We start from the raw sequence: 24,769 nt of genomic DNA on the forward strand, positions 1-24,769 counted from the left end.
TCTGTCCCCGTCTTCATCTCCGTCGGCGTTCTTAGCTTCACCGGTTGTTCGCCGCAGCCACCATCCGCGCGTTGCGCCGTCTGTCGTCCATCTACAGCCGACGTCTCCCTCTCTCTTCGTTTCTGCCACCGCCGGCGGCCTCTCCCTTCTCATCTCGTGTTCCCGATGCAAACAGAACACCGAGGGGAGCACCGTCGTTGCCGGAAGGAGGAAGGAATACATCGAGCCGCGAAGAGAAGCCGACTCGAGCCACGAATCCGAGTTGAGCCGAGCCGCGAGCCGAATTGAGCCGAGCCGCGAGCTGAGCCGTGAGCCGAGCCGAGGACCGAGCCGAGCCGAGCCGTAAACTGATCCAAGCCGAGCCAAGCCGCGAGCAGGCCAACCCAAGCCACGAGCCAAGCCTAGCCGAGCCGAACACCTCCAAGCCAAGCCGAGCTCCCTGTTCACCGAGCCACCTAAGCCTTCCTCCCTCCACTTCGGGTCACGGTGAGTCTTTGGTAAGGATTATTTTGATGAACTTCCTAATGTTGCTACGTCCGATTCGAATTTGAATATTGGAATAAGATTTGATCCCACCTTTTCTCCCTTGAAGGTATTAAGGAGTTGACGTTTAAGTTCTCGGGTTCCGCGGCAGGCTTGTTTGGAGATAGCTTTCCTTTCCTTGGGTAAGTCAACGGATGTTGCTTAGGACCATTTAAAATGACTTCTACTAGTATCATCGATTAAAACCTTCGTGTTTTCGTTTAGGTGGATCCGTTGAGCGTGGACTCGATCGAGGGGCATAACCAAGTTTCAGGTAAGGGTTTTCCTACTACTGGACCTCGGAGCGAGGCTGGAAACGTAGTAGTCCACAGGGGATTACACGTTAGTAACTGTACCGAATAAATATATGTGTGCTTGACTTTTAAGCATTGTTATTATTACTCTTGTCTGATGTAAAGGTAACGTGACCGCTAGTTGTAGCTTGTGTGCTATCGGGTATAAGGAGTTACTTGCTAGTAGACCCCGATGCTGGATGTTCGGTATAGGGTGGTTATGTTAATGGGCTACGTTGTAGATTGAAATTGTATGTCGATGGACCTTGAAGTTACGGTTAGGTACGTGGTAGTCATGGGTCTGGACACTGATCATGGAGTTTGGACGGGAAGGACAGCGAGTCCGATTTTGATTGATTAGTTGATTGGGTCTAGGGGTTACCATAATGGTGTGCAAATTGGAAACGCGTATAGCAACTGAGGGTGTAGTTGTTTAAACCTATACTATCTGACTGGCAAAGCCTATGGCGAAAGTGTAATATGAGTGTTGATGGGGTATGACTGTGGTAGACGGTTAGTATGGACTGAGGGGTAACGGTTAGCTTCATCTATGGGGTAGTGTACCTTACGGATATGTGCATCCTGCGGGAGCACTAGACTGATACGTTCATCCTTCGGGAGCACTAGACTGATATGTGCATCCTTCGAGAGCACTAGACTGATATGTGCATCTTTCGGGATCACTAGACTGATAGGTGTATCCTTCGGGATCACGAGACTGATATGTGCGTTCTACGGAACCACTAGACTGTTATGTAGGGTACCCCTGAATAGGAAGTTAACAGTTGTTCCCTAACGGGCCCAGTAGTGGGTCCCTTACTGGGTATGTTTATACTCACCCTTTTCTCTTCTTAAACTTTTCAGGTAAGGGCACAGCTAGGGGCAGACCGACGAGAGGCAGGAAGGATGCGTGAAGGCCATATGGACGCGTCTGATTTTCTTATTGCTTCCGCCGATGTATTTTGTTAGAATATTTGGTTTTGTGATTTTGATTTGATGACCTGAGTTTTTATTTGAAACTTTTGTGACTGTGATTTAAAATAGGGCCCGATACTGTTTTTTTTTGTAATATTTCTAACGTTTTAAGAAATCGTAACCGGTCCGTTATGAATTTTGTTTTGTGTGGTCGAGTCTTAGTACTGAGTAGTGACCTCAGCTTAGTCCGGAAAGTTGGGTCGTTACGGTTGGTATCAGAGCCTAAGTTTTAGGTTCTAGAGACTGACTTATAATGTGAGTCTGTGTTTTGTGTCCTTATGGCTAAAACGATCCTTGCCACTCGTCAAGTACGCTCTCATGAAATTATATGTATAACTCTATATGCATTACCTTACCTAAGTTAAACTGCAAAGTTAATTACCATTTATGACTAAAGGGATCATTGGTGGTTGTTAGGGAATGCCGCCAAGGAGAGGTGCATGTAGGGGTGGCCGAGGAGGCCGAGGAAGGGGAGCAGGACGTGTTCAACCTGAGGTGTGCAGCCTGTAGCCCAAGCCACTGACCCGGCTGCGCCAATTACTCATGCGGATCTAGCTGCCATGGAGCAGAGGTTTAGGGATTTGATTATGCAGATGCGGGAGCAGCAGCAGCCTGCCCCACCAGCTCCAGCACCAGCTCCTGCTTCAGCTCCGGCTCCAGTACCAGTTGCGCCCCAGGTTGTGCCGGATCAGTTGTCAGCAGAGGCTAAGCACCTGAGGGATTTCAGGAAGTATAATCCCACGACGTTCGATGGGTCTTTGGAGGACCCCACCAGGGCTCAGCTGTGGTTATCGTCTTTGGAGACCATATTCCGATACATGAAGTGCCTTGAGGATCAAAAAGTTTAGTGTGCTGTTTTCATGTTGACAGACAGAGGTACTGCATGGTGGGAGACTACAGAGAGAATGCTAGGTGGTGATGTGAGCCAAATCACGTGGCAACAGTTCAAGGAGTGTTTCTATGCGAAATTCTTCTCTGCTAGTTTGAGAGATGCCAAGCGGCAGGAGTTCCTGAACTTAGAGCAGGGTGACATGACAGTGGAGCAGTATGATGCGGAGTTTGACATGTTATCCTGCTTCGCTCCCGAAATGATAGCGACCGAGGCGGCCAGAGCTGATAAGTTTGTTAGAGGCCTCCGACTGGACATTCAGGGTTTGGTTCGAGCCTTCCGACCGGCTACTCATGCCGATGCACTGCGCCTGGCAGTGGATCTCAGTTTACAGGAGAGGGCTAACTCGTCTAAGACCGCTGGTAGAGGTTCAACATCGGGATAGAAGAGGAAGGCTGAGCAGCAGCCTGTTCCAGTGCCACAGCGGAACTTCAGATCAGGTGGTGAGTTCCGGCGCTTCCAGCAAAAACCTTTTAAGGCAGGGGAAGCTGCCAGAGGGAAGCCGTTGTGTACCACTTGTGAAAAGCACCATCTGGGTCGTTACTTATTCGGGACCAGGACTTGCTTTAAGTGTAGGCAAGAGGGTCATACAGCTGATAGATGCCCGTTGAGACTTACGGGGAACGCGCAGAATCAGGGAGCAGGTGCTCCACATCAGGGTAGGGTCTTTGCTACCAACAAGACTGAGGCTGAGAGGGCAGGCACGGTGGTGACAGGTACGCTTCCAGTATTGGGGCATTACGCCTTAATTTTGTTTGATTCAGGATCGTCACATTCTTTTATCTCTTCCGCATTTGTGTTGCATGCTCGCTTAGAGGTAGAGCCCTTACACCATGTTCTATCAGTATCTACTCCTTCCGGGGAGTGTATGTTGTCGAAGGAAAAGGTGAAAGCATGCCAGATTGAGATAGCAGGCCATGTGATTGAAGTAACGCTGTTAGTCCTGGATATGCTCGACTTTGATGTAATCCTGGGTATGGATTGGTTGGCCGCTAACCACGCCAGCATAGACTGTTCCCGTAAGGAGGTAACATTTAACCCTCCCTCGATGGCCAGTTTTAAATTTAAGGGAGAAGGTTCAAGGTCGTTGCCTCAGGTAATCTCAGCCATCAGGGCCAGTAAACTGCTCAGTCAGGGTACTTGGGGTATCTTAGCGAGCGTGGTGGATACTAGAGAGGTCGATGTATCCCTGTCATCAGAACCGGTGGTGAGGGACTATCCAGATGTCTTTCCTGAAGAACTTCCAGGGTTACCTCCTCACAGAGAGGTTGAGTTTGCCATAGAGTTGGAGCCGGGCACGATTCCTATATCCAGAGACCCTTATAGGATGACCCCCGCAGAGCTGAAAGAATTAAAGGTGCAGTTACAAGAATTGCTTGATAAGGGATTCATTCGACCGAGCGTGTCACCTTGGGGTGCGCCAGTTTTATTTGTTAAGAAGAAGGATGGATCGATGCGTCTCTGCATTGACTATAGGGAGTTGAATAAGGTAACCGTTAAGAACAGATATCCCTTGCCCAGGATCGACGATCTATTTGACCAGTTACAGGGAGCCACAGTGTTCTCCAAGATTGATCTTCGGTCGGGATACCATCAGCTGAGGATTAAGGATGGTGATGTACCAAAGACAGCATTTCGTTCCAGGTATGGACATTACGAGTTTATTGTGATGTCTTTTGGTTTGACGAATGCTCCGGCAGTGTTTATGGACTTGATGAACAGAGTGTTTAGGGAGTTCCTAGATACTTTTGTGATCGTGTTTATCGACGATATCTTGATATACTCCAAGACGGAGGCCGAACATGAGGAACATTTATGTATAGTTTTGCAAACACTTCGGGATAATAAGTTGTATGCAAAGTTCTCGAAATGCGAGTTTTGGCTGAAGCAGGTGTCCTTTCTGGGCCACGTGGTTTCTAAGGCTGGAGTCTCTGTGGATCCAGCTAAGATAGAGGCGGTCACCGGTTGAACCCAACCTTCCACAGTCAGTGAGGTTCGTAGCTTTCTGGGTTTAGCAGGTTATTATCGACGGTTTGTGGAGAACTTTTCTCGTATAGCTACTCCTCTTACTCAGTTGACCAGGAAGGGAGCTCCTTTTGTTTGGAGCAAGGCATGTGAGGACAGTTTCCAGAACCTTAAATAGAAGCTAGTTACCGCACCGGTTCTTACTGTACCTGATGGTTCTGGCAGTTTTTTTATTTATAGTGATGCTTCCAAGAAGGGTTTGGGTTGTGTTTTGATGCAACAGGGTAAGGTGGTCGCTTATGCTTCTCGTCAGTTGAAGAGTCATGAGCAGAACTACCCTACACATGATTTAGAGTTGGCAGCAGTGGTTTTTGCTTTGAAAATATAGAGGCATTACTTATATGGTGAAAAGATACAGATCTTCACGGATCATAAGAGCTTGAAATACTTCTTTACTCAGAAGGAATTGAATATGAGACAGCGAAGATGGCTTGAGTTAGTGAAGGATTACGATTGTGAGATACTGTATCATCCAGGCAAGGCAAATGTGGTAGCTGATGCTCTTAGTAGAAAGGTATCACATTCAGCAGCACTTATTACCCGACAGGCCCCGTTGCATCGGGATCTCGAGCGGGCTGAGATTGCTGTGTCAGTGGGGGCAGTCACTATGCAGTTAGCCCAGTTGACGGTACAGCCGACTTTGAGGCAAAGGATCATTGATGCTCAGGGTAACGATCCTTATTTGGTTGAGAAACGTGGCCTAGCAGAGGCAGGGCAAGCGGTTGAGTTCTCCATATCCTCTGATGGTGGACTTTTGTTTGAGAAACGCCTCTGTGTGCCGTCAGATAGTGCGGTTAAGACATAATTATTATCTGAGGCTTACAGTTCCCCGTTTTCCATGCACCCAGGTAGTACAAAGATGTATCAAGACCTGAAGCGGGTTTATTGGTGGCGTAACATGAAGAGGGAGGTAGCAGAATTTGTTAGTAGATGCTTGGTGTGTCAGCAGGTTAAGGCACCAAGGCAGAAACCAGCGGGTTTATTACAACCCTTGAGCATACCAGAATGGAAGTGGGAAAACGTGTCCATGGATTTCATTACAGGACTGTCGAGAACTCTGAGGGGTTTTACAGTGATTTGGGTTGTGGTGGACAGACTTACCAAATCAGCGCACTTCGTTCCGGGTAAATCCACCTATACTGCTAGTAAGTGGGCACAGCTGTACATGTCAGAGATAGTGAGATTACATGGAGTGCCAATGTCGATTGTTTCAGATAGAGATGCCCGTTTCACTTCCAAATTCTGGAAGGGTTTGCAGACTGCTATGGTCACGAGGTTGGACTTTAGTACAGCTTTCCATGAACAGACTGACGGTCAGACTGAGCGTCTGAACCAAGTTTTAGAGGATATGTTGCGAGCGTGTGCATTGGAATTTTCAGGTAGCTGGGACTCCCACTTGCATTTGATGGAATTTTCTTATAATAACAGTTATCAGGCTACTATTGGCATGGCACCATGTGAGTCTGTGTTTTGTGTCCTTATAGCTGAAATGATCCTTGCCGCTCGTCAGGTACGCTCTCATGAAAGTATATGTATAACTCTACATGCATTACCTTACCTAAGTTAAACTGCAAATTCAATTACCATTTATGACTAAAGGAATCGTTGGTGGTTGTTAGGGAAATGCCACCAAGGAGAGGTGCACGTAGGGGTGGCCGAGGAGGCCGAGGAAGGGGAGCAGGACGCGTTCAACCTGAGGTGCAGCCTGTAGCCCAAGCCCCTGACCCGGCTGTGCCAGTTACTCATGCGGACCTAGCCGCCATGGAGCAGAGGTTTAGAGATTTGATTATGCAGATGCGGGAGCAGCAGAAGCCTGCCTCGCCAACTCCGGCGCCAGCTCCAGCGCCAGCTCCAGCACCAGTTCCTGCTCCAGCTCCGGCTCCGGTACCAGTTGCACCCCAGTTTGTGCCAGATCAGTTGTCAGCAGAGGCTAAGCATTTGAGGGATTTCAGGAAGTATAATCCCACGACGTTCGATGGGTCTTTGGAGGACCCCACCAGGGCTCAGATGTGGTTATCGTCCTTGGAAACCATATTCCGTTACATGAAATGCCCTGAGGATCAGAAGGTTCAGTGTGCTGTTTTTATGTTGACTGACAGAGGTACTGCATGGTGGGAGACTACAGAGAGGATGCTAGGTGGTGATGTGAGTCAGATCACGTGGCAGCAGTTCAAGGAGAGTTTCTATGCGAAATTCTTCTCTGCCAGTTTGAGAGATGCCAAGCGGCAGGAGTTTCTGAACTTAGAGCAGGGTGACATGACAGTGGAGCAGTATGATGCGGAGTTTGACATGTTATCCCGCTTCGCTCCCGAGATGATAGCGACCGAGGTGGCCAGAGCTGATAAGTTTGTTAGAGGCCTCAGACTGGACATTCAGGGTTTGGTCCGAGCTTTCAGACCCGCTACTCATGCCGATGCACTGCGCCTGGCAGTGGATCTCAGTTTACAGGAGAGGGCCAACTCGTCTAAGACCGCTGGTAGAGGTTCGACGTCGGGACAGAAGAGGAAGGCTGAGCAGCAGCCTGTTCCAGTGCCACAGCGGAATTTCAGACCGGGTGGTGAGTTTCGCAGCTTCCAGCAGAAACCTTTTGAGGCAGGGGAGGCTGCCAGAGGAAAGCCGTTGTGTACCACTTGTGGGAAGCACCATCTGGGTCGTTGCTTATTCGGGACCAGGACCTGCTTTAAGTGCAGGCAAGAGGGTCATACAGCTGATAGATGCCCGTTGAGAGTCACGGGGATCGCGCAGAATCAGGGAGCAGGTGCTCCACATCAGGGTAGAGTCTTTGCTACCAACAGGACTGAGGCTGAGAAGGCAGGCACAGTAGTGACAGGTACGCTCCCGGTGTTGGGGCATTACGCCTTAGTTTTGTTTGATTCGGGTTCGTCACATTCTTTTATCTCTTCCGCATTTGTGTCGCATGCCCGTTTAGAGGTAGAGCCTTTACACCATGTTCTGTCAGTATCTACTCCTTCCGGGGAATGTATGTTGTCGAAGGAAAAGGTGAAGGCATGTCAGATTGAGATAGCAGGCCATGTGATTGAAGTAACGCTGATAGTCCTGGATATGCTGGACTTTGATGTAATCCTGGGTATGGATTGGTTGGCAGCTAACCACGCCAGCATAGATTGTTCACGTAAGGAGGTAACGTTTAACCCTCCCTCGATGGCCAGTTTTAAATTTAAGGGAGGAGGGTCAAAGTCGTTGCCTCAGGTAATCTCGGCCATCAGGGCCAGTAAACTGCTCAGTCAGGGTACTTGGGGTATCTTAGCGAGTGTGGTGGATACTAGAGAGGCGGATGTATCCCTGTCATCAGAACCAGTAGTGAGGGACTATCCGGACGTTTTTCCTGAGGAACTTCCAGGATTACCTCCGCACAGAGAGGTTGAGTTTGCCATAGAGTTGGAGCCGGGCACGGTTCCTATATCCAGAGCCCCTTACAGGATGGCCCCCGCAGAACTGAAAGAACTGAAGGTACAGTTACAGGAATTGCTTGATAAGGGATTCATTCGACCGAGCGTGTCACCTTGGGGTGCGCCAGTCTTATTCGTTAAGAAGAAGGACGGATCGATGCATCTGTGCATTGACTATAGGGAGTTGAACAAAGTAACCGTAAAGAACAGATATCCCTTGCCCAGGATTGACGATCTATTTGACCAGTTACAGGGAGCCACAGTGTTCCCTAAGATTGATCTTCGGTCGGGATACCATCAGCTGAGGATTAAGGATGAGGATGTACCGAAGACAGCATTTCGTTCCAGATATGGACACTACGAGTTTATTGTGATGTCTTTTGGTTTGACGAATGCTCCGGCAGTATTTATGGACTTGATGAACAGAGTGTTTAGGGAATTCCTAGATACTTTTGTGATCGTGTTTATCGACGATATCTTGATATACTCCAAGACGGAGGCCGAACACGAGGAGCATTTACGTATGGTTTTGCAAACACTTCGGGATAATAAGTTGTATGCAAAGTTCTCGAAATGCGAGTTTTGGCTGAAGCAAGTGTCCTTTCTGGGCCACGTGGTTTCCAAGGCGGGAGTCTCTGTGGATCCAGCTAAGATAGAAGCAGTCACCGGTTGGACCCGACCTTCCACAGTCAGTGAGGTTCGTAGCTTTCTGGGTTTAGCAGGCTATTATCGACGGTTTGTGGAGAACTTTTCTCGTATAGCTACTCCTCTTACTCAGTTGACCCGAAAGGGAGCTCCTTTTGTTTGGAGCAAGGCATGTGAGGACAGTTTTCAGACCCTTAAACAGAAGCTAGTTACCGCGCCGGTTCTTACTGTACCTGATGGTTCTGGCAGTTTCGTGATTTATAGTGATGCTTCCAAGAAGGGTCTGGGTTGTGTCTTGATGCAGCAGGGTAAGGTGGTCGCTTATGCGTCTCATCAGTTGAAGAGTCATGAGCAGAACTACCCTACACATGATCTAGAGTTGGCAGCAGTGGTTTTTGCTTTGAAAATATGGAGGCATTATTTATATGGTGAAAAGATACAGATATTCACAGATCATAAGAGCTTGAAATACTTCTTTACTCAGAAAGAATTGAATATGAGACAGCGAAGGTGGCTTGAGTTAGTGAAGGATTACGATTGTGAGATACTGTATCATCCAGGGAAGGCAAATGTGGTAGCTGATGCTCTTAGTAGGAAGGTATCACATTCAGCAGCACTCATTACCCGGCAGGCCCCATTGCATCGGGATCTCGAGCGGGCTGAGATTGCAGTGTCAGTGGGGGCAGTTACTATGCAGTTAGCCCAGTTGACGGTACAGCCGACTTTGAGGCAGAAGATCATTGATGCTCAGAGTAACGATCCTTATCTGGTTGAGAAACGTGGCCTAGCAGAGGCAGGGCAAACGGCTGAGTTCTCGTTATCCTCTGATGGTGGACTGTTGTTTGAGAGACGCCTCTGTGTTCCGTCAGATAGTGCGGTTAAGACAGAATTATTATCTGAGGCGCACAGTTCCCCATTTTCCATGCACCCAGGTAGTACGAAGATGTATCAGGACCTGAAGCGGGTTTATTGGTGGCGTAACATGAAGAGGGAAGTAGCAGATTTTGTTAGTAGATGCTTGGTGTGTCAGCAGGTTAAGGCACCAAGACAGAAACCAGCGGGTTTATTACAACCCTTGAGCATACCGGAATTGAAGTGGGAAAACGTGTCCATGGATTTCATTACATGGCTACCGAGAACTCTGAGGGGTTTATCAGTGATTTGGGTTGTGGTGGACAGACTTACTAAATCAGCGCACTTCGTTCCGGGTAAATCCACCTATACTGCTAGTAAGTGGGCACAGTTGTACATGTCTGAGATAGTGAGATTACACGGAGTGCCAGTGTCGATTGTTTCTGATAGAGATGCCCGTTTCACTTCCAAATTTTGGAAGGGTTTGCAGACTGCTATGGGCACGAGGTTGGACTTTAGTACGGCTTTCCATCCACAGACTGACGGTCAGACTGAGCGTCTGAACCAGGTTTTAGAGGATATGTTGCGAGCGTGTGCATTGGAATTTCCAGGTAGCTGGGACTCCCACTTACATTTGATGGAATTTCCTTATAATAACAGTTATCAGGCTACTATTGGCATGGCACCGTTTGAGGCCCTGTACGGCAGATGTTGTAGATCCCCGGTTTGCTGGGGTGAGGTAGGTGAGCAGAGATTGATGGGTCCTGAGTTAGTTCAGTCTACTAACGAAGCGATACAGAAGATTAGATCACGCATGCATACCGCTCAGAGTAGGCAGAAGAGTTATGCAGATGTGAGGCGGAAGGACCTTGAGTTTGAGGTAGGGGATAAGGTGTTCTTAAAGGTAGCACCTATGAAAGGTGTCTTGCGTTTTGAAAGGAGGGGAAAGTTGAGTCCCCGTTTTGTTGGGCCGTTTGAGATTCTGGAGCGGATTGGCCCTGTAGCTTATCGCTTGGCGTTGCCTCCATCACTCTCGACAGTTCATGATGTGTTTCACGTTTCTATGTTGAGGAAGTACGTGCCAGATCCATCCCATGTAGTGGATTACGAGCCACTAGAGATTGATGAAAACTTGAGCTATGTTGAACAACCTGTTGAGGTGCTTGCTAGAGAGGTGAAGACGTTGAGAAATAGACAAATTCCCCTAGTTAAAGTTTTATGGCGGAATCACCGGGTAGAAGAGGCTACATGGGAGCGTGAAGACGACATGAGATCCCGTTATCCCGAACTGTTCGAGAAATAAAACTTTCGAGGACGAAAGTTCCCTAAGGAGGGAAGAATGTAACGCTCCGAAAAATTAAGGTAAAATTTTTCTCGTTTTATGTAAAGTGCAAGTTGATATAATAATAATATAATATTAATTATATTATTATTATTAATATTTATTTTTATTTGTTATAATATTAATATTATAATTATTATTATTAATTAATATTATAGAAATATTATTATTTCTAAAACAATAAACATTATTATTAGATAATAATAAATTATTATTTATTTTAATATTAATATTATTAATATATTATTATTATTACTTTATTATTATTATTATTATTTATATTTAATATATATATTATTATTTAATTTAATTTATTAATATTATATAATTATTAAGAATTATATATATATATATATATATATATATATAATAAATTTTTTTTTTTAAAAATCAAACCCTAAATTCGCGCCGCTACCCCCCCCCTCGAAATTTTCTTCTTCTCTCCCGTTTCCTCCTTCCTCACGCCGCGCGCCGCCCGTCCATTTCCTCTTCTTCCTCCATCCTTCGCCCGACCACCGCCGCCGTTCGCGCACAGCCCATCTCTCCTTCTCTTCTCCTTCTTCTTCCTTACAGCCCCTCACCGACGACAACCGACGTTCGTCCGCTGCGGCCTCCATCCATATCCGTTCCGCCTCCAACCGCCGGCAGCCGATAACTCCCTCTCTCTCTCCGTTTCTGCCACCACCGTCAACCTCTCCGTCTTCAGCTCGTGTTTCCGACGCCGACACGCCGTCGTTCGCCGGAAGGAAGAAGCCCCAGAACCGTGCTGCCATTTTTCGTCCAACCCGACCCGGTTCCAAGCCGTACCCGAGCCGCCATCCTCGTCTGAGCAAGCCGAGCCGAGCCGAGAACCAAGCCGAGCCGAGCCCCAAGCCGAGCGAGCCGCGAGCCAAGTGAGCCGAGCCGCGAGCCGAGCAAGCCGAGCCGAGCCGAGAACCAAGCCGAGCCGAGCCGAGCTGAGAACCAAGCCGAGTTAAGCCGAGCCGAGCCGAGCCGAGCCGAGCCACTAAGCCTTCCTTCCTCCACTTCGGTTCACGGTGAGTCTTCGGTAAGGATTGTTTTGATGAATTCCCTAATGTACCTCGTCCGATTCGAGTTTGAATGTTGAATTAAGATATGGCCCTACTTTTCTCCCTTGAAGGTAGTTCAGAGTTGACACTTGCGTTCTCGGGTCTCGCGGCAGGCCTGGTTGGAGATAGCTTCCTTTCCTTGGGTAAGTCAACGGATGTCGCTTCCGACCTTTTTAAACGACTCCTACTAAAGTCGTCGACTAAAACTTTCGTGTTTCGTTAGGTGGATCTGTCGAGCGTAGTTTTCGATCGAGGGGCATAACCAAGTATCAGGTAAGGGTTTTCCTACTACTGGACCCCGAGTCCAGGCTGAAAACGTAGTAATTCACAGGGGATTACACGTTAGTGACTGTACTGAATATCTGTATGCGTGTTGACTGTTAAGTACTGATATTATATTCTGTCTGATGTAAATATACTGTGACTGCTAATTGTGGATTGAGATTTTATGTTGATGGACCTTGAAGTTACGGTTCAGTATGTAGTAAAACATTGGTCTGGATGTGGTTCATGGAGTTTGGACGGGGAAGGACAGTGAGTCCGGTTTTTGGTTGGTTAGTCGATTGGGTCTAGGGTTTTCCCTAATGGTGTGCGAATCGGTAATGCATATAGCAACTGAGGGTGTAGATGTTCAAACCTATACTATCTGACTGACAAAGCCTATGGCGGAACTGTAATATGAATGTCGTTGAGATGTGACTGATGTAGACAGTTTAGTATGGACTGAGGGGTAACGGTTAGCTTCATCTATGGGGTAGTGTGCCTTACGGATATGTGCATCCTTCGGGAGCACTAGACTGATATGTGCATCCTTCGGGAGCACTAGACTGATATGTGCATCCTTCGAGAGCACTAGACTGATATGTGCATCCTTCGGGAGCACTAGACTGATATGTGCATCCTTCGGGAGCACTAGACTGATATGTGCATCCTTCGGGAGCACTAGACTGATATGTGCGTTCTACGGAACCACTAGACTGTTATGTAGGGTACCCCCGAATAGGAAGTTAACTGTTGTTCCCTAACGGGCCCAGTAGTGTGTCCCTTACTGGGTATGTTTATACTCACCCTTCTCTTCTTTAACTTTTCAGGTAGGGGTACAGCGAGGGGCAGACCGACGAGAGGCAGGAAGGATGCGTGAAGGCCATATGGACGCGTCTGGTTTTCTTATCGCTTCCGCTATGTATTTTGTCAGAATATTTTGACTTGTGATTTTGAACTGGTGACTTGATATTTTTATTTTGTGACTTTTTGATTTATTTAAAATAGGGCCCGAAACTGTCTTTTGTAAGGTTTCTAATGTTTTAATGAATCGTAACTGGTCCGTTTTAAATTTTATGTTGAATGGTCGAGTTTTGGTGTTTGGTAGTGACCTCAGCTTAGTCCGGAAAGCTGGGTCGTTACATAAGGAGTTACTTGCTAATAGACCCCGATGCTGGATGTTCGGTATAGGGTGGTTATGTTAATGGGCTACGTTGTAGATTGGAATTGTATGTTGATGGACCTTGAAGTTACGGTTAGGTACGTGGTAGTCATGGGTCTGGACACTGATCATGGAGTTTGGACGGGAAGGACAGCGAGTCCGATTTTGATTGATTAGTTGATTGGGTCTAGGGGTTACCATAATGGTGTGCGAATTGGAAACGCGTATAGCAACTGAGGGTGTAGTTGTTTAAACCTATACTATTTGACTGGCAAAGCCTATGGCGAAAGTGTAATATGAGTGTTGATGGGGTATGACTGTGGTAGACGGTTAGTATGGACTGAGGGTAACGGTTAGCTTCATCTATGGGGTAGTGTATCTTACGGATATGTGCATCCTGCGGGAGCACTAGACTGATACGTGCATCCTTCGGGGGCACTAGACTGATATGTGCATCCTTCGGGAGCACTAGACTGATATGTGCATCTTTCGGGATCACTAGACTGATAGGTGTATCCTTCGGGATCACGAGACTGATATGTGCGTTCTACGGAACCACTAGACTGTTATGTAGGGTACCCTTGAATAAGAAGTTAACAGTTGTTCCCTAACGGGCCCAGTAGTGGGTCCCTTACTGGTATGTTTATACTCACCCTTTTATCTTCTTAAACTTTTCAGGTAAGGGCACAGCTAGGGGCAGACCGACGAGAGGCAGGAAGGATGCGTGAAGGTCATATGGACGCGTCTGATTTTCTTATTGCTTCCGTCGATGTATTTTGTTAGAATATTTGGTTTTGTGATTTTGAGTTGATGACCTGAGTTTTTATTTGAAACTTTTGTGACTGTGATTTAAAATAGGGCCCGATACTGTTTTTTTGTAATATTTCTAACGTTTTAAGAAATCGTAGCCGGTCCGTTATGAATTTTGTTTTGTGTGGTCGAGTCTTAGTACTGAGTATTGACCTTAGCTTAGTCCGGAAAGTTGGGTCGTTACACAACGAGAGATTAGTAGTAGTATTCATACTAAAATTTGGTCCGTTTCTTTAATAACTTTCTCTAGTTTCGATGGACTATTATGTTTTCTTTAATTGTTTCTTTTTCTTTCTAAACCTGACAGATGTGGACAAAGTAGAAAGTTGGGTGAATGGGTGTGATCAAACGTGTAAGAAGAACTGATGCTAAAGAAAAGAAGATGAAGTATACTGAGAGGAGAAGGGAACAGGGATTGGCTTTCCAAGATATACTATATATGAATAAACAAAAATCAAGTGGTGAAAATTAAAACCATTGGTTTAAAAAGATTATTATTTCATATTTAAGCATATGTTTTGTTTTGATATAAATAAAGTTTCAAGTTTTTGCATGTCGTTAATTATGAGCAATGGGTAAAAAAGAGCGCTTTCTCTCTTTTAATGCTATACGAGAATTAAGTGTGTTTTGCCAAAATTTTTGCTTTACTATAGATTGTGTGTGTGTGTGTGTGTTTGTGGTTGAATTGGTGAATAAAGGTTAATAATCTCACAAACAAATTTTATTTCGTTGATTTGAAAATATTTCTAAGGCACCAATTATCTGTTTGAAGGTGGACGATCTAATCTCGGTCCACCTTATAATTGTTAAACTAAAAATTAATCTTAATTTGAAATAAGTGTTTTGGTTTTAAAAGATAGGATGGGTCAGTTGGATGCATCGAGCATTTTCACTAGGTTGGACATCCCATAACACCCTCTCATTACTCCTAGCTCACTAATTTCTCTTAAAAAATAATCCTAAAAAGTTCTCGAAACCTACACAGCTATATAACAATCAAAATGATACCTCTAAAGTTTGTTTTATTCCTATTTTCAATTTAAAAAGTTGAGTTTCAGTTCCCCCTCCATTTATTGTTAAAAAAAATGAACTATTTTAATTTCAATTTTGTTGAAGAAAATATTATAGATGAACAGGGAAAGTGTGAAAATAATTAATTTGAATGATTAGACAATAAGGTAAGGATAGAAATAATTCATTTTAATCCAAAAAAATTCACAGGTTATTTCGATAAGATAACTTTATGTTTCTTCTTTGGTCTCGAGGTGTCATGAACGATTTGTCTTCCAAAACAAAAAAAGTTATTTAACATCTCTTGAATGCATTGTGTTTGAACAAGATTACATAACAAAATACTGTAGCGTGTGAGTAATTGTATATAAAAGAAAAAAAAATGAAGAGGAAAGAATTAAGGGAGCTATAATTTTTATGTTTTTTTATTGATAAGGAAAAACCATATATTTTTAAATCATCTGTATCCATTCAAATCTTCACATATTTCAAAGAAAAACATATCCTTCAAGTAATTATAGGTTTTAGGGTGTCCTTCACCCAAAGAGAAAAGGAAATTAATAATAATAATAATAATAATAATAATAATAATAATAATAATAATACTCACGAAGGATTATGCATGGCTTTTGATTCCTAGTTTTTTTTTTTTTTTAAATAACTTTATTCCTTGTTCCAATTATTTTAACTCTGAATTTTTAAATTGTTTTCTTTAAAAAAGCTATGAGATATTCTTTCTAAAATGAAATATTAAAATGGATGGAAAAATGACGTGAAAAACAATAAATTATTAAAGAACTAAAATATTTGTTTTATTGTTTATGACCCAACATATTTCATATAAAAATATAAAAGAATGAATATTATTAATTATAGTAAAATGAAAAATGTATTACAAAAATCAAACGTTGAAAGGGTTAAGTACTTGATTTCTAACTTAATCATAATATTAGATCATAAGTACAAGAACTGGCTTTTCATTTCGTACATCAATTGAATAATGAAAGAAAGGTAATTGTAACAAATAAAAATGGTTGAAATGCCTTGAATTTAATTTGTTATGTGGTGCTACAAGCAACAAAGAACATTTGCACCGTTTGTATTAAGAAAACATTCTCTTTAATAATAGATTTTCTCTCTATCTCGTAAATGTAGCTAACACTTCGTTCGTAAACTACGTATATCAAATGTGTCGATTTCTCCATACGTTTTTGGTAATTTTATAGTTCGTCGTCATTTCTTCAACAAAAGTTGTGACATCTCTCTTTATCTTTTCAATGTGGGTGATTCTCAACTTACTCCAAACTATGTAATCTATTTGAGTTCACGAGTCCTTGTCCGAATATAATATCTTTTTATACTTGTAACGACCCAACTTTCCGGACTAAGCTGAGGTCACCACCAAATACCAAAACTCGACCATTCAACATAAAATTTAAAACGGACCAGTTACGATTCATTAAAGCATTAGAAACCTTACAAAAAGACAGTTTCGGGCCCTATTTTAAATCAATCAAAAAGTCACAAATAAAAACTCAAGTCACCAGTTCAAAATCACAAGTCAAAATATTCTGACAAAATACATAGCGGAAGCGATAAGAAAACCAGACGCGTCCATATGGCCTTCACGCGTCCTTCCTGCCTCTCGTCGGTCTGCCCCTCGCTGTGCCCTTACCTGAAAAGTTAAAGAAGAGAAAAGGGTGAGTATAAACATACCCAGTAAGGGACCCACTACTGGGCTCGTTAGGGGACAACAGTTAACTTCCTATTCGGGGGTACCCTACATAACAGTCTAGTGGTTCCGTAGAACGCACATATCAGTCTAGTGCTCCCGAAGGAGGCACATATCAGTCCGGTGCTCCCGAAGGATGCACGTATCAGTCTGGTGCTCCCGAAGGATGCACGTATCAGTCTGGTGCTCCCGAAGGATGCACGTATCAGTCTCGTGCTCCCGAAGGATGCACACGTCTGTCTAGTGCTCTCGAAGGATGCACCTATCAGTCTAGTGCTCCCGAAGGATGCACCTATCCGTAAGGCACACTACCCCATAGATGAAGCTAACCTTTACCCCTCAGTCCATACTAAACCGTCTACATCAGTCATACCCCAACGGCATTCATATTACAGTTCCGCCATAGGCTTTGTCAGTCAGATAGTATAGGTTTAAACAACTACGCCCTCAGTTGCTATACGCATCACCAATTCGCACACCATTAGGGAAAACCCTAGACCCAATCAACTAACCAACCAAAACCGGACTCACTGTCCTTCCCCGTCCAAACTCCATGATCAACATCCAGACCAATGCTTTACTACATACTGAACCGTAACTTCAAGGTCCATCAACATAAAATCTCAATCTACAATTAGCAGTCACAGTATCTTTACATCAGACAAAATATAATAACAGTGCTTAACAGTCAACACGCATACAGTTATTCAGTACAGTCACTAACGTGTAATCCCTTGTGGATTACTACGTTTTCAGCCTGGATTCGGGGTCCAGTAGTAGGAAAACCCTTACCTGATACTCGGTTATGCCCCTCGATTGAATCCACGCTCAACGGATCAACCTAAACGAAAACACAAAGGTTTTAGTTGATGACTCTAGTAGAAGTCGTTTTAAAAGGTCCGAAACGACACCCGTTGACTTACCCAAGGAAAGGAAGCTATCTCCAACCAAGCCTGCCGCAGAACCCGAGGGCTTAAACGTCAACTCCTTACTACCTTTAAGGGGTGAAAGATAGGATCAAAACTTATTCCAATAATCAACTCGAATCGGATATGGCAACATTAGGGAATTCATCAAACAAAACCTTACCGAAGACTCACCGTGAACCGAAGTGGAGGAAGGAAGGCTTAGGTGGCTCGGCTCAGCTCGGCTTGGACTCGGCTCAGCTCGGCTCGGCTCGGCTCGGCTTAACTCGGCTTGGTTCTCGGCTCGGCTCGGCTCGGCTCGGCTTGGTTCTCGGCTCGGCTCGGCTCGGCTCGGCTTGGTTCTCGGCTCGGCTTGCTTCTCGGCTCGGCTCGGCTCGGCTCGGCTCGGCTTGGTTCTCGGCTCGACTCGGCTCGGCTCGGCTTGGTTCTCGGCTCGGCTCGGTCCTCGGCTCGGCTCGGCTCAGTTTTCGGCTCGACTCGGGTACGGCTCGCGGCTCGGCTGAGATTCACGACTCGGCTTGGCTTCGCGCGGCGCCTACAATACTCGAGCTCCACGATCGTTGAAGGCTCGCCGCCGGCCGCTTGGCGAACGGTGCAACTCGCTTCAATGCGGCGGACGGCCAACGGAGGAGCGTTCGGCGGTGGAAACAAATGGACAGGCGGCGGTGGCGTTGGCTGGCTGCGAAACGGAGATCCGGTAAGCTTCACGACTGCGACTGTGGGCTCGGGTTGACCGGAGAAGAAGGAGAAGAAGGGCTGAGGTCGCGTCGGCTGAAGAACAACCAAGCTGGAGACGAAGGAGCCGGCGGTGATGCAGAAACGAAGAAGAAAGAGATGGAGGCGGTGGATGGCGGCGTCGGGTGGAGGATGGAGGAAGAAGAGAAAACCGATGGGGCTCGCGGCGCGGTGGAGAAGAAGAAAGCGGAAACGAAAAAGAAGGGGGGGGTCTGTGTCGTGCGCGGGTTAGGGTTACGTTTTTTAAAAAAAATTATTATTATTATTATTATTATTATTATTATTATATATATATATATATATATATAACTTTTAATAATAAAATAAATAGGATATTATTATTATTATATATATATATATATATATCAATTTTTTAATTATCATAATTAATAATAAACAAATCTATAAAGTATTATTATTATATACATATATATATTAACTTTAAAAAATTTTATTAATAACAATAATACTAATAATAATAATAATAATAGAAAATATTAATATTAAATTTTATATAAGGATAAAAATAAATACTAATAAAAATAATGATATAATTACTATTATATTATTATTATATAAATTTAAAAATATAAATTTCAGAATTCCAGAAATAAATCCAAATTTAAAATTCCCGAAAAATTACATAAAACGGTAAAAGTTTACCTCGAAAATTCGGGGCGTTACAATACTAATTGTGACATCAACTTTCTATTTTTATACTAATTGATTTAATATTAAATTAGTAATTGGAGAGAAATATGATGCAGATATAGTGATTCAAATTGTAAGCCTCATGATCGCTAACACATATCACATGTCAGTTGACCTATATGTTTTATACTAATAAAATTCTTTATGTCGATTGATAACTCAGCTAATTAGGTGAAGAAATATGTTATGATCCTGAAAAATAAATAAATAAACAATTGGTATAGAGATCACTTCTAGGTTTAATAACTTAATATTGACCTTAGCTTAGTCCGGAAAGTTGGGTCGTTACACAACGAGAGATTAGTAGTAGTATTCATACTAAAATTTGGTCCGTTTCTTTAATAACTTTCTCTAGTTTCGATGGACTATTATGTTTTCTTTAATTGTTTCTTTTCCTTTCTAAACCTGACAGATGTGGACAAAGTAGAAAGTTGTGTGAATGGGTGTGATCAAACGTGTAAGAAGAACTGATGCTAAAGAAAAGAAGATGAAGTATACTGAGAGGAGAAGGGAACGAGGATTGGCTTTCCAAGATATACTATATATGAATAAACAAAAATCAAGTGATGAAAATTAAAACCATTGGTTTAAAAAGATTATTATTTCATATTTAAGCATATATTTTGTTTCGATATAAATAAAGTTTCAAGTTTTTGCATGTCGTTAATTATGAGCAATGGGTAAAAAGGAGCCCTTTCTCTCTTTTAATGCTATACTAGAATTAAGTGTGTTTTGCCAGAATTTTTGCTTTACTATAGATTGTGTGTGTGTGTGTGTTTGTGGTTGAATTGGTGAATAAAGGTTAATAATCTCACAAACAAATTTTATTTCGTTGATTTGAAAATATTTCTAAGGCACCAATTATCCGTTTGAAGGTTGACGATCTAATCTCGGTCCACCTTATAATTGTTAAACTAAAAATTAATCTTAATTTGAAATAAGTGTTTTGGTTTTAAAAGATAGGATGGGTCAGTTGGATGCATCGAGCATTTTCACTAGGTGGACACCCCATAACACCCTCTCATTACTCCTAGCTCACTAATTTCTCTTAAAAAATAATCCTAAAAAGTTCTCGAAACCTACACAGCTATATAACAATCAAAATGATACCTCTAAAGTTTGTTTTATTTCTATTTTCAATTTAAAAAGTTGAGTTTCAATTCCCCCTCCATTTATTGTTAACAAAAATGAACTATTTTAATTTCATTTTTTTAGAAGATATTATAGATGAACCGGGAAAGTGTGAAAATAATTAATTTGAATGATTAGAAAATAAGGGAACGATAGAAATAATTCATTTTAATCAAAAAAAAATTCACAGGTTATTTCGATAAGATAACTTTATGTTTCTTCTTTGGTCTCGATGGGTCATGAACGATTTGTCTTCCTAAACAAAAAAAGTTATTTAGCATCTCTTGAATGCAACGTGTTTCAACAAGATTACTTAATAGAATACTGTAGCGTGTGAGTAATTGTATATAAATGAGAAAAAAATGAAGAGGAAAGAATTAAGGGAGCTATAATTTTTTATGTTTTTTTATTGATAAGGAAAAACCATATATTTTTAAATCATCTGTATCCATTCAAATCTTCACATATTTCAAAGAAAAACATATCCTTCAAGTAATTATAGGTTTTAGGGTGTCCTTCACCCAAAGAGAAAAGGAAATAATAATAATAATAATAATAGTAATAATACTCACGAAGGATTATGCATGGCTTTTGATTCTTAGTTTTTTTTTTTAAATAACTTTATTCCTTGTTCCAATTATTTTAACTCTGAATTTTTAAATTGTTTTCTTTAAAAAAGCTATGAGATACTCTTTCTAAAATGAAATATTAAAATGGATGGAAAAATGAAGTGCAAAAACAATAAATTATTAAAGTACTAAAATATTTGTTTAATTGTTTATGACCCAACATATTTCATATAAAAGAGTGAATATTATTAATTATAGTAAAATGAAAAATGTATTACAAAAATCAAACATTGAAAGGCTTAAGTACTTGATTTCTAACTTAATCATAATATTAGATCATAAGTACAAGAACTGACTTTTCATTTCGTACATCAATTGAATAATGAAAGAAAGGTAATTGTAACTAATAAAAATGGTTGAAATGCCTTGAATTTAATTTGTCATGTGGTGCTACAAACAACAAAGAACATTTGCACCGTTTGTATTAAGAAAACATTCTCTCTAATAATAGATTTTCTCTCTATCTCGTAAATGTAGCTAACACTTCGTTCGTAAACTACGTATATCAAATGTGTCGATTTCTCCATACGTTTTTGGTAATTCTATAGTTCGTCGTCGATTTCTTCAACAAAAGTTGTGACATCTTTCTTTATCTTTTCAATGTGGGTGATTCTCAACTTACTCCAAACTATGTAGTCTATTTGAGTTCACGAGTCCTTGTCCGAATATAATATCTTTTTATACTAATTGTGACATCAACTTTCTATTTTTATACTAATTGATTTAATATTAAATTAGTAATTGGAGAGAAATATGATGCGGATATAGTGATTCAAATCGTAAGCCTCATGATCGCTAACACATATCACATGTCAGTTGACCTATATGTTTTATACTAATAAAATTCTTTATGTCGATTGATAACTCAGCTAATTAGGTGAAGAAATATGTTATGATCCTGAAAAATAAATAAATAAACAATTGGAATAGAGATCACTTCTAGGTTTAATAACTTAAGCGTGTTGTAATATTTTGAAGAAAAATAATTATAAATGTAACAAATGATACTATGATCTTATTAATTGATATGGTCTAGGTCTATCATTGATGTAGCACTATATATATGTGTGTGTCTATTTGTTATATTTAGAACTAAAAAATCCGTTGGGAGTGTCAAACATAATATAAGGGCATGTTGAAGTAAATTTTCAAAATAGCAAATTGGTAAACTACAAATGGATCGTCCACATTTGTAGGGTTTTAACGTGTAAGGTGGATTTAGCCACAAGCGGAAATTACATTTGTCCAAAAACTTGAGGTGAAGGGAAGCGTGGCAGCGTGTCATCGTAATACGTTCGTTTTCCGATAGTATCGTCATGAATATCGTTTCTTCCTCAATCCGATTTGTAGGGTCGTTGTTTAAACCAAGAGTTTTTTTTTCTATATATATATAGAGGGTTTTTCAATCTTATTTTCTATAGAACCAAGTGCTCAACGATACATAATTTTGAACCACAAGAAAATTGAAATTAAGAAAAAAATGAAATCAGTTGTAATTTTTTTGATTATTCTTAGCATACTTGGTGCAGAATCCACATCTACATTTAAGGATTCCCCTACGGATACCAACCATGCGGTTGATCTTCATAAATTTTGTAAACTTGGTTGTGTCTTTTCTCTTTGCAGCAATGTTTCCACCCCAGAAAACCTGAGTGAGCTAATTTCTAGTACTCTTGTATTACCTATTTTATTCTTGTACATTTTTGGATGAAGCTAATATATATTTTAATCGTTTAAGTTTTTGGACTTTTGACGTCTCAATCTAAATGCTATTACATATAAGTAACCTCTTGTTTGGTTCTTTTCTTCTTCCGGCTTCTATAATATTGTTCCTTTCACATGGCTCTTTTGATTATACTTATCTATGAATGTCACATTCTAGTTGTGATATTCTGGTCCACCTACAGCTAATTCACATCATCTTCTCTTTTGTTCCAAAAAAAAAAAAAAAAGAGTTTTAGGTTAATGTGTTTTTTGATATTTCTTTTAAATTTTAAGCAGTAGTACTGCTGGCAAACATGTTGTAATGAAAATAATTCATAGAGGAAGACAATGTTTGCTATTGAGCATGAAATGTCATTAGAGATGATCCTTGTCATGACTAACATTCAATTAGAGTAGTATTCATATACAAAATTTGTATCTCGAACTCACAATCAACGAGAGATTTGTAGTAGTATTCATACTAAAATTTGGTCCGTTTCTTTAATAACTTTCTCTAGTTTTGATGGACTATTATGTTTTCTTTAATTGTTTCTTTTTCTTTCTAAACCTGACAGATGTGGACAAAGTAGAAAGTTGTGTGAATGGGTGTGATCAAACGTGTAAGAAGAACTGATGCTAAAGAAAAGAAGATGAAGTATACTGAGAGGAGAAGGGAACGAGGATTGGCTTTCCAAGATATACTATATATGAATAAACAAAAATCAAGTGATGAAAATTAAAACCATTGGTTTAAAAAGATTATTATTTCATATTTAAGCATATGTTTTGTTTTGATATAAATAAAGTTTCAAGTTTTTGCATGTCGTAATACGTTCGTTGTAACGACCCAACTTTCCGGACTAAGCTGAGGTCACTACCAAATACCAAAACTCGACCATTCAACATAAAATTTAAAACGGACCAGTTACGATTCATTAAAAGCATTAGAAACATTACAAAAAGACAGTTTCGGGCCCTATTTTAAATCAATCATAAAAAGTCTCAAATAAAAACTCAAGTCATCAGTTCAAAATCACAAGTCAAATATTCTGACAAAATACATAGCGGAAGCGATAAGAAAACCAGACGCGTCCATATGGCCTTCACGCGTCCTTCCTGCCTCTCGTCGGTCTGCCCCTCGCTGTGCCCTTACCTGAAAAGTTAAAGAAGAGAAAAGGGTGAGTATAAACATACCAAGTAAGGGACCCACTACTGGGCCCGTTAGGGGACAACAGTTAACTTCCTATTCGGGGGTACCCTACATAACAGTCTAGTGGTTCCGTAGAACGCACATATCAGTCTAGTGCTCCCGAAGGATGCACACATCAGTCTAGTGCTCCCGAAGGATGCACATATCAGTCTAGTGCTCCCGAAGGATGCACGCATCAGTCTCGTGCTCTCGAAGGATGCACATATCAGTCTAGTGCTCCCGAAGGATGCACATATCAGTCTAGTGCTCCCGAAGGATGCACACATCAGTCTAGTGCTCCCGAAGGATGCACATATCCGTAAGGCACACTACCCCATAGATGAAGCTAACCGTTACCCCTCAGTCCATACTAAACCGTCTACATCAGTCAAACCCCAACGGCATTCATATTACAGTTCCGCCATAGGCTTTGTCAGTCAGATAGTATAGGTTTAAACAACTACGCCCTCAGTTTCTATACGCATCACCAATTCGCACACCATTAGGGAAAACCCTAGACCCAATCAACTAACCAACCAAAACCGGACTCACTGTCCTTCCCCGTCCAAACTCCATGATCAACATCCAGACCAATGCTTTACTACATACTGAACCGTAACTTCAAGGTCCATCAACATAAAATCTCAATCTACAATTAGCAGTCACAGTATCTTTACATCAGACAAAATATAATAACAGTGCTTAACAGTCAACACGCATACAGTTATTCAGTACAGTCACTAAC

The 24,769-nt window shown here is 41.9% G+C and overlaps 1 long non-coding RNA gene across 1 annotated transcript; it reads left to right on the forward strand.

Moving 5' to 3' along the window:
* Window positions 1–22,552: 22,552 nt before the first annotated feature.
* On the forward strand, window positions 22,553–23,656 carry LOC127151435 (uncharacterized). Its single transcript, XR_007824379.1, has 2 exons — window positions 22,553–22,783; window positions 23,411–23,656. It is a non-coding gene; the product is annotated as an uncharacterized LOC127151435 (long non-coding RNA).
* Window positions 23,657–24,769: the final 1,113 nt, after the last annotated feature.

Source organism: Cucumis melo, chromosome 1 (assembly GCF_025177605.1).
Source record: "Cucumis melo cultivar AY chromosome 1, USDA_Cmelo_AY_1.0, whole genome shotgun sequence".
In the NCBI taxonomy this organism is placed as follows: domain Eukaryota; kingdom Viridiplantae; phylum Streptophyta; class Magnoliopsida; order Cucurbitales; family Cucurbitaceae; genus Cucumis; species Cucumis melo.